The sequence below is a fragment of the Papaver somniferum genome, chromosome 8 (genome assembly GCF_003573695.1).
Source record: "Papaver somniferum cultivar HN1 chromosome 8, ASM357369v1, whole genome shotgun sequence".
NCBI lineage: Eukaryota > Viridiplantae > Streptophyta > Magnoliopsida > Ranunculales > Papaveraceae > Papaver > Papaver somniferum.
Genome location: NC_039365.1, coordinates 8504836 through 8515232, shown reverse-complemented (window position 1 = coordinate 8515232; position 10397 = coordinate 8504836). Strand labels below are relative to the sequence as shown.

The following is a 10397-nucleotide window of genomic DNA, read 5'->3' as shown; positions in this document are numbered from 1 at the left end:
GATGAATTGTGTCAAAAGACGCAAATATCATGAGGCTTTTTACTCACAGGAGTATTAAGGATTGTCGTATTTGTACGGAAATAAAGCCTGAAGAGGCAATAATACAAGAAGATGATAAGGCGAGATCAATGGGTCGTTACATGAAAATGTAGAGACCGCCTGTGATCTCGTCGCACAGAAACAAAGTAATATACTAGGCAAAATAATACCTTTAATTATGAAGGTTATATAAGGCCTCATGAGAAAAATAAAATAAAAGATAATAATTATTTTTGTGCATGATGAAAGTAGTTTGCGAGTATAAACGCACGATGAAAAGACAAAATATATTTCTCACAAGGAAAAATAAGCAGATACACTGACGCGAAACAAGAAAACAGAAAATAGCAGAGGGAAAAACCAAAGACTAAGTATATGTGTAAATTTAGGGATACTTGGTATTTTCTTCACTCAATCATCTTATGCCAACTAACAGAGAAAAGTATGGGAATGAAAAAGTATAGAAGGGTTTTATTCGCCCCAATATGATAGAATTACGCACAGGTTATTTATTATTATGGATATTGTCGCACATGTTATTACTAACTCCATCTGCTGGAAAGAAAATTTTTTTGCTCTTTTACAAATACAGGGATATACCAAGAAGAATATACATTAAAGGAGTTCCAAATATCCAAAAAGTGTACATTGAAGAAGAGTTTCAAAAATTAGAAAATATTTAATGTACAAAGAACTGAAAAAGGATTTACAATCTCAACAAGATAGAAAGGATCTTCAAGAACAAAGAGTTACTTCTCTCCTATATTATCTTCGTTAGCCTCATCAGCTTCAGATCCATTACCTTCTTCATCAATATCCTCATACTCCTCAGATTCTTCTTCACTATCAGAGATATCAGAACTTTCTTCGTTATGAGGGACATCAACAAGTTTATATTTCGAGAGAGGAATATTATTATCGGCACAGATCTTCTTAATAGCCTCATCACGGAAGCGAACGGCATCCTTGCTATTATTGGAAACAATAACAGATAAATTTTTCTTGATCCCGCGATATTTGGAGTCACGAGCGGCAAGCTTTGCTTCTATACCTTCACGAGCGGCAAGCTTCGCTTCCATATCCTTAATTTTCTCACGAAATTCCTTCTGGGCCTCTGCGAAAGAATATCAGAAGGTTAACACCACCTAAAAAAAAAATTCAAGAAATAACAAGTGGAAAAGCATAATAAACAACCTTCTTGATTAGAAATAATGTCCTTAACCAAGGAGGTATGATCTGATTCAAGGCTAACGCTTACAGCTAAGTCATTCCTTACTTTATCTAAGAATCTATCAGCCCAATCAAATTCAACTTCACTTTCTATAAGAAGCCGAGAACGAATCTGATTCCCTCGCTCAATAAGTGCATTCTTTTCGCTTATGGCTCGATCTCGCTCTACTTGTACTTGGAAAATGGCATCTTGAAATTTTTTTAGAGCTTCTGCACCTTTAAGAGCGACTTGATCCTTCTTAGTAATAATAATGTTGACCTTAACTTCTAGAACCTTGATCTTTTCTTTGGATTCTCAGAAGCGGCATTTAAAGTCATTACCGGAGGTTAAGGCACTCCTATGATCAACACTAAGAAGTTGGTACTTCGCTTTGAGTTCCTCCAAGGAAAGGGTTTTTAGTTTGTCACCAACAAAGTTATTTAGGGAACCATTAAGATGCTCAAGGAGAGTATCATTATTGACAGGATGATGAAGGTAGCGAAATAAATAAGATTCCTCATCAGAAAGACTGTAAATCTCTGCAAGAATAGACAATTACAAGGGGAGCAAAAGTATGAACAAACAGATCGGCAGAAGAGATAAAAAATTACGCAACAACTAACTAATTGTTCCTTTTGCGAAGATCGGATATGTGGTTCTTATAAGAAGAAACATCAGTTTCTAATTGACCATTCCTCTTGCGAAGATCAGATGCCTCATTCTCATGTGTGGAAACTTGGGTCTTGAGTTTAATATTTTCATCATCAAGCTTGCGGAGTCTCCTTTGGTAGTCTGCTGAAACAGCATAAGACATGCGGGCCATCTGCGAAGACATGGGGTGAATATTAGACTTCATCCTCATCAAAAATATCAAAAAATCATCATATAGGGTGCGAAAACTATATGATTACCAAAGAGCCAAACGAAAATTGAAAGATGGGGCTTATCGCTGAGGCAACTCCGCGAAGAGTCTCATGATCCAAAGAAGCGTCATCACATATATTCGCAACCGTTCCAAAGGTGGGGGTAAGTTCTTCATTACCGACTGCTGACATAGAGTCAGAGAAGATGCTAGATAGCTGCTCCATAGAAGACGTGATCGAATGGTCTTCGGTAAGAAGAATACCATCATCCTCACTAGAGTTAGAACTTAAAGAAGAGGGAGAAGTTGCTTTCCGCTTCTTTGAAGGGTTCTGGGAAGAATATTTAGAAGCGTCCTTCTTGTTGCGAATCCCACCTTTACCTTTAGCACCTACAGCTTCGCCAGAACCACTAACCTCTCCAGCTTCAATCTACGCACACAGATAAAGATAAGAAACAAAAGCAAAAATATTGTTAAAATATGAGAAAAGGTGTTTCTTACTTCATCGGTGATTGAACATAGCACTACCAATGTTGCTCTGCCTCCCATGAGTCTTTAAATCCTTCCTCAACTTAGCGATCTGAAATCAATGAAAATTACGAAAGTGAAAAATGGAGTGAATAATCAAAACTAAATAAGCGAAGTTATGAATAACATAGCATAACATCTCTCTCAGTCCACTTGAATTCCCAAGGGTTGTAAGCGGGAAAACCCTCAGGGAGAGGATTAATTGATTCATCAGCATTAGCACCAGAAATGTAAAGACCTTTCAGAATGATAGGAAAAATACTTCAATGATCATCCTTTGATTTGCGTGCGGATTTATTGGTTGAGTCACGAAAGTCAACAGCTCGCATGATTCTGTTCTCTTCTGCGATGTCATCTTTCCTTTGTAAAGGAACACCCCAGCAAGATGACTCATTCTTCATAATAACAATGTTATAGTGAGCGAATAAATTCTCTACCGTAAACTCTTCAGGGTTAATCTCTATATTCGCATACTCCGTTTTTCTAACCTTTTTGGGATAGAGGGACTCCAACCCAGCCGCACGCCGAGCGTACTCAACCATGATCCTAATGCTATCCCTACTTAATTAGAAGACAGCACGCGAGAATCTCGCATCAGAAATAATTTTATAAAATAGAGGAATTTGGGGATTATAAAGAGGGATAAGAAGGCCAGCGAGAATTTTCCCGACTGAGATGATGATTTTCTGGTCATTCCAGCTGTCAAGCGAAAACCATCTGGGGTTGACAGTACAAGTGGGTTTTGAGTTGGGAGGAACAGATAATGCAAAACCTCTATCTTTAAACTCGTCTTGAATCCTATCGAAGTCTCTTTGAACTTTTCATCCTGCATGAAGAACCATTTTTTAGAAGTATGGGAATGAGGGTAATCAAAGATGATTAAATCGGTCAAGATCAGGATGATCATAATAAGAGAAGAAAATCGCGAAGATAAGAAGAAAGGGGAAAGAACAGAGTAAGATGATGATCAATTCTGAGAGATTGAATCATAAGAACGGCAACAAAATCAGAAGAACAGTAGCAGAAATCAAAAGAACAGTAGCAGAAGAAAACAATAGTTGCAGAGAGAAAAAAGCGAGAGTAAAAAGAAGAAAGAAGAAGATGATCGAGAGTAAATAAAAGATTTACTCCCGATTCCCGAGATATTTACCTCTTTAATGCGATTATGGAAAGTGAACGGATAGGAATAGGAGGTTAAAAGAAACGTGTCAGATAACGGATGGTTGAAAAGACACGCATAAGTTGACATGCCTAAATTAGGTAAATGTTTCGGCAGAAAAGAATACGAAAGGATAAATGGGTGCGGCAAAATAAATTGTAGTTTCTCATATCGCTCTCTTTATCAAAAGAACGACATGAGAAGAGGAAAAATGTAGATACAAAATACCGCACACCAATAATGCATGTGAAATAATGATTGTCAAGAGTAAGCGAAGACAACCACATACAACTTGTTCAGAATAACGTACCAGATGATGTCAGCCTAATCACGAGTAAAGTGTGAAGATCGTGCGATATTATAGAATACGTGCGAGAAGAGTCAATGTAAGCGTGCGTCATTCCGAAAATAAGAGCTTTATTAGTTGTCCTCCGCTATGTAAATCCCTATATAAAGGGCGAGCGACCTTGTGTTGACAAAGATCTTTTGGAGAGCTTAGACAAGAAATTTATGAGAGAAAGATTGTTTGTTCTCCAAGTTAAAGTTTTTCCCATAATTGTGTATTCAACTTAAAGATTTAATGAATATTCTTATGAGTTTTATGGTGATCATTTGAGTTATTCTTTAGATTTCACTAACCATTTTTGTTGTAGGACTTCCTGCAACTACAAGAAGTGTGGCTGGCAGTCTCCTTGGGATTTGGGGAACCTTGACTTTTCTCTTAAGTGTTTGGACACACCCATTAACGCATTTGAATGGTATCTCCCTTATAAAAGCATAGTTTGGACAACTTAGGCAAGATAAAGAACGGTCAGGATTCATTCTTGTCAAAGCTAAATCCGTGGCTCTAGTTGTTCACATCATTATTGAATCATTAACTTCTTATAATAAATACTTTATTAATCTCTTATCATAAATGTCTTACAATTATCTTAATAAATATACTTTCATTAGATAAATAATAAATTTGTTAATAAAGAATCATAATAACTTATAAAATTCTTTTCAACCCAATACATTTTTCTAAATATATTGTTATTAAATAGTCTTATAATTATATTAATAAATATACTATCATTAGATAAGTAATAATTTTTTTAATAAAGAATCATAATAACTCTTAAAATTCTTTTCAACCCATTACATTTTTCTATATATATTTTTATTAAATAAATAATAAATTTATTAATAATCATATACATAGAAATTAGGGATGACCCATGTGGTGTTTGAGATTGGAGATGCATAGTGATGGTGGTGGAAAAGGTAGTGGTAATTAGTGGTTTTGGTGGTGGATTGCCATCTAAAATGGCTCACATTTAGAAAATCAATGTCGTAGACTGTCTAAGAGTTTTCAAGAATTGGAGATATATTTTTTTTTATTCGAATGGGTTTCCATCTGAAATGTCTCAACGTTTTATGATATAGTGGCTTAGATAAATGAATTAGTATTTATTTGTGTTATTCAAATATAAGAACATACGATGTAATATGTACTGTAGAGTCCATTCAGAGTTTTAATCATTTTGGACCATTTTAGAATGAGACAAAATAAACAAGGATTCAGAGCTTATGGGACACAATTATTTATAGGAAGAATGAGTTTGAGTTATGTAATTTTGTTTATTCTACATAGTTCGATGTTTTGGTTTTGCGCGGCAACTAAAATAAGGGAGATGTAGAAGGGAAATATCATTTCAAATGATCGATAATATGTTTTCGTCTTTGCAAACTATAAAACATATCAAATATCGTTGGTTTTGTTGTGAAAGAAGGCAAGAATAAACATTATTTTGGAGAATGTAAAAATATCAAACATACTGGAAAGGAATCATATATGAGTACATGATAAAAGATTTCTGGACTGAAGAGTAAAAATATATATTGGTTTTGTCTTCATTTTTGTAATGATAAGGAGAGTAAACTCGATAATTAACAAATATTAAATTTAATATCCAGATAAAAATTATGCTCATGCCGTTTCAGCACGGGTTAAGCGCCAGATAAATCTATGCTGAACTAAAGGCTATGTAAGTAGTGGTCAAAATTTGTCTAGGAAGAAGATAAGTCCACGGTCTTGGTTTGTTCAACCAAACTATTATAAATGTTTTATTAATGTATCCCATTAGTTTCTGATAATAAATTATTAATTAATTTTTCATCATAAATGTCCTCTTAATTGATCTACTAAATACATATTTTTATTAGTAAATAATAATTTTATTTTAAATTATATTAATAAATATTAATGGTGGTATTGGATGAAGTAGTGGGTGGTAGAGATATTAAAGACACAAAAATATTATGCTGGGTGTTGGTCTTTTCCTGGTGATGAAAGATAGTGCTGATGGATGTTTTTAATGGTGGTGGTGTTGGTGAATAATAGTGAACAATAATATTTTTGTGTCTTTACAAACGCACAACATTATATTGTGAAATATACAGTTAGCTATTTTTTCGCACGATTGGGAAAGAAAAAAACCAAATATTTCGTGGAGGATACCAGATCTTATAAGGCAGTATCATCATATATTGTTGGATCACCCAAATAATACCCGATCAGACAAATCATGACTTTTAGTGTTAAATAAAATTGATTACAATATAAAAGAGAATTTAATAAAAACAAATCAATGTAATAAACAAAAATAGTGGAATAAATTAATTGACGACTTAAGTTTGTTCAATATAAACTTTTCTCATGACGTTTGTGAGGGGGGTGGAAGCAACAGTGATATGGGGGAAAGAAGTGGTATCAACTGATATTCTGGATGTGGTGGGTGTTGGTGAAAGTAATATATTTTGTTAATAATGTTTCGCCACAAATTGGTCAACCTTATAAAGAATATAAAATGTGGTTGATCGTCTTAATGATAACATAAACTCGGTAAAATACATGACAATTAAAATAATAACTGCAAACGAACGGTACGAATCAAAATCAGTAAACAATATATTAACTTATTACTAAGTTGCACAGTTAAGACACGAGTTATATCATAGCTAGATAATATTTTTTTTCATGTTTCTTTGTTCTGTATTATAAAACAAAGTTTAACTAAGTTAGTTAAAATAAAGAGAGATCTTGATTTTTCCTCCCAATTGATAAATCCACGTTTGTGGTCGGTCCCATGAATACACGCTTTAATTGGGAAATAATGCATTACATATTCTCTTTTTCCCATCCCAAAAATCAAAAGCAAAGTGGAGAAATTTGAAAGACTAAGAATAACAAACCTACATTCCCATGAAACTAAACAATTGATTCTCTCACTCACATCCAGAAGGAGGAGTAGACTTAAAAAATTTAGTTCCCCACTTTTGAATAAACCTAAATCAGATTTGGGAATTAGAGATACAGAAACTCTATAAATTAATGTTGTTGGGACCACCAAAATTTATTAATTAAGCGAAATATTAATTAACCGATAAATTAATAATTATTAATTTATATATTCTTCAACGCACTCTTTAGTCTCCCACTTTGCTTCATTGTAAAATTCGATCAATAGATAACACAACTTTAGACAATTCGGATGAGCAATTAGACGGCGATATCACTTAAGACTTGCATACTTTGATCGAAAAGTTGGTTGCAATTCAATAAATGTCAAGACGTCCTGAACATCCGGAAGAAACTGAAGTTACGGAATTGTTGATTGGTGAAGAGACAATTGAGTGTTATGGGAACTGATAAAGATGCGAAAGAAGATGATAAAAGTTTTAAAATAGATCCCCCTTCACGAAACAAAGTTGTTGAAGCGGCAATCACATTAAATAATTTCTTGCTGAGCTATGAGGAAAAAGCACCAGAAACTCTTTTGATGATAAGAAAAATTAGAGATGAAATTCAACGTGATATTGATTTTAACAAAAAACAGAAGACAGTTGAATCATTTTTCAAAAAAGTCTTCATAAAACATTAATGTATTGATTATATGTATAATAAATTATTAATTTATATTTCATTTGGGGTCAACATAGATAATCAAAAATGTATTATCTTATAATTTTAGCGAATTATTAATTTGGCACGTTGTCCCCAACTCGGGACCGGCTAAAAATATTATTTAAGAGAGTTTATTAAATAATCGAGTATTAATTAAAAGAGTTTCTACTGTAGACTAAAGAGACAAAAGAAATTAAATCCAAGAACATGCTTTCGCTCAACCTTATTTCCTTAATGATTTGGTATTATCCTTGAAATATTTAGTGCCTTAGTTTATCAATTTTTTTTTAGTATCATCCTCTAGATTTGTTTAGGGAGAAGATAAATCAATGGTTGTTTAAGTAAGTGTTTATAAGTGACGTCAGTGATTGAAAGTTAGAAATTCATATCTAACGGTCTTAATCTGTGCACATCATCATTATCTCATTAATTTCTCATAATAAATGTTTTATTAATCTCTCGTGATAAATGTCTTATTAATTATCTAAATGAATATATACTCTCACTCAATAGATAACAACTATGTTAATAATTACATCAATAGATATTATGGGTAATCAGGGTGATGTTTGTGAGTGGCGGTGCATGGAGCAGTGGAGGCAATGCTGCTGGTGAAAAAGGTAGTTGTAATGGGTGAATCTGGTGATAGTATCACAATTAGTCAATATAGTAGTGTGTTATGTTTATTCGATATCGTTATGACACAAATACATTATATTTTACAACTTACAAGTTGTGCTTGATTTTTTAGGTGTTAAAATAAGCTCGGTCAAATACAAAAGAAAATATAATAATCAAAATGTATGAAGAACAATTATCACTTTAAATAGTAACAATAAATGAATAACACCGGTCAAAATATTTTTTTTTACTTATTTTCGTGACCGTACCGTTACGGTACGGGCTAAGTTCTAGTATATATATATATATGCAAATAAATTGAAAAATGGACAGTACATAATAAATTGGAACAGAATTATATTATCATACGAGACGACCTAGACGGTACACGTAATGGAAACAAAGAAGAACAGAAAATAAATTGGAACTTCCTTTCTAATATTATGAAACTAAATGGACCACATTAAATATAGTTGAAACCAAATGACATGGTAGCTGGTGTTTACCTCATCATGTCATTACAGGTGCATAACCATTATTACATCATTTATTTAAGCAAATAGATATATAACCTTAGTAATTAGCGTCTACATGGATATTTTCTTTAAAATATCTTAGTCATGCAGCTAACCTTCGGTTGATTGCCTAACGGAAAGTAACAGGGAAGACTTGTTTCATATCAGGGTAGTACAAGCCGAAGTGTTGCTCAGTCGGGTCACCGGTCTTCTGATTCTCGTTAAAAACTGCAAAAATACAAGTCTCAATGCTACTTCCTGGCCTCCTAGAGGTTCCATCTGTCCCCGATACATGTGAAATCAAATTGGTAACATATGTTTGAGCATTTGAAATTGTTGCAATGTTTCCAGTTTGATCATTTGGAATTGTTGCAATCTTTCCATTTTTTCCGCCAGATGGCCATCCACTTTCGGTGACGACAACACGAATCTTGGATCCACCAGCTTTATCCATCGCGGATCCACCAGCCCTATCGATCACGCCGCATATACTGCATCCGTCAAAGCGTCAAACAAATTCCTGTATTGCAGTCCGTTACCGCTGTCTGTTACGACAACTCGATTTGCCGTAAACAATGCATAATCCAACCCTATTTGTTGTGGGTTTCCAGTGTACGAGAAGTAAGGATAAATATTTACAAGGAGAGGAGCCCCGTTATCTTCCAAAAACCTTACTGTTGATTGCATTATGTCTCGGGAGCCATCGGAAAATCTGAGAGTTCTTATGCATCCCAACCGTCGGACTAACATACGACTGGGAGTTTTTAGATATCTTAATCGTAAGACATGTATTCGGCCGGGAAAACAATAAATCCCAACCGTGAGACCTATTTACGGTTGGGAATAAAAGAACTCCTAGCTGTAAGCATTTTCAAAAACAATTTTTTCAAACCTAAAGTTTTCGAAACCAACTGAATAATCAATAAAACGCTTAAATAAAGAGTGGGTTTTTGAATTCATACCTTATTACTGTCATATCAGGAGTCTCAGAGGCTGGTGCATCTCCTTCATTCACTTCTTCTTGATCTTCACTTTCTACTTCATTTGATGAAGTTGGTTTCTCTGCTTTAGGAGGAGGTTGATTCGATGAAGATTTACCTAGATTTTCCTTAGGTTTCATGGTTTTATGGAATGATTTTAATCGACAATGATTTTTTTTTCAATGGATGATTAATCGTTGAAAAACAAAGAATGGAAGAAGAAAAGAAGAAGAAGGAAACAGAAAGAAGAAGAAGGGGAATGAAAAGGGTGAGTGACTGTTTTCTTTATTTTAATTATTTTCCGTTTTTTTTATTAGATTAGGTAGTTAATGAGAGAGTAGAAGGGTAATAAATTAAAATGATTGAGGGTATTTTTGATATTTTACATAAATCTGATCTCCCCCTATGGCAGTTAGGTTCCACTTAGTAATTTAAGACCCCAAAGTCCCACCCCCTACAGCCTCAATAATAGGCTTCATAAAGTAACTAATGTGTTACAACTACTAATCTCTCTAATAAGATATCATCCTTCTT

The 10397-nt window shown here is 33.8% G+C and overlaps 1 pseudogene; it reads right to left on the bottom strand.

Moving 5' to 3' along the window:
- Positions 1 to 8962: 8962 nt before the first annotated feature.
- LOC113305022 lies at positions 8963 to 9570 on the bottom strand (annotated as a pseudogene).
- Between the last annotated feature and the right edge of the window lie 827 nt (positions 9571 to 10397).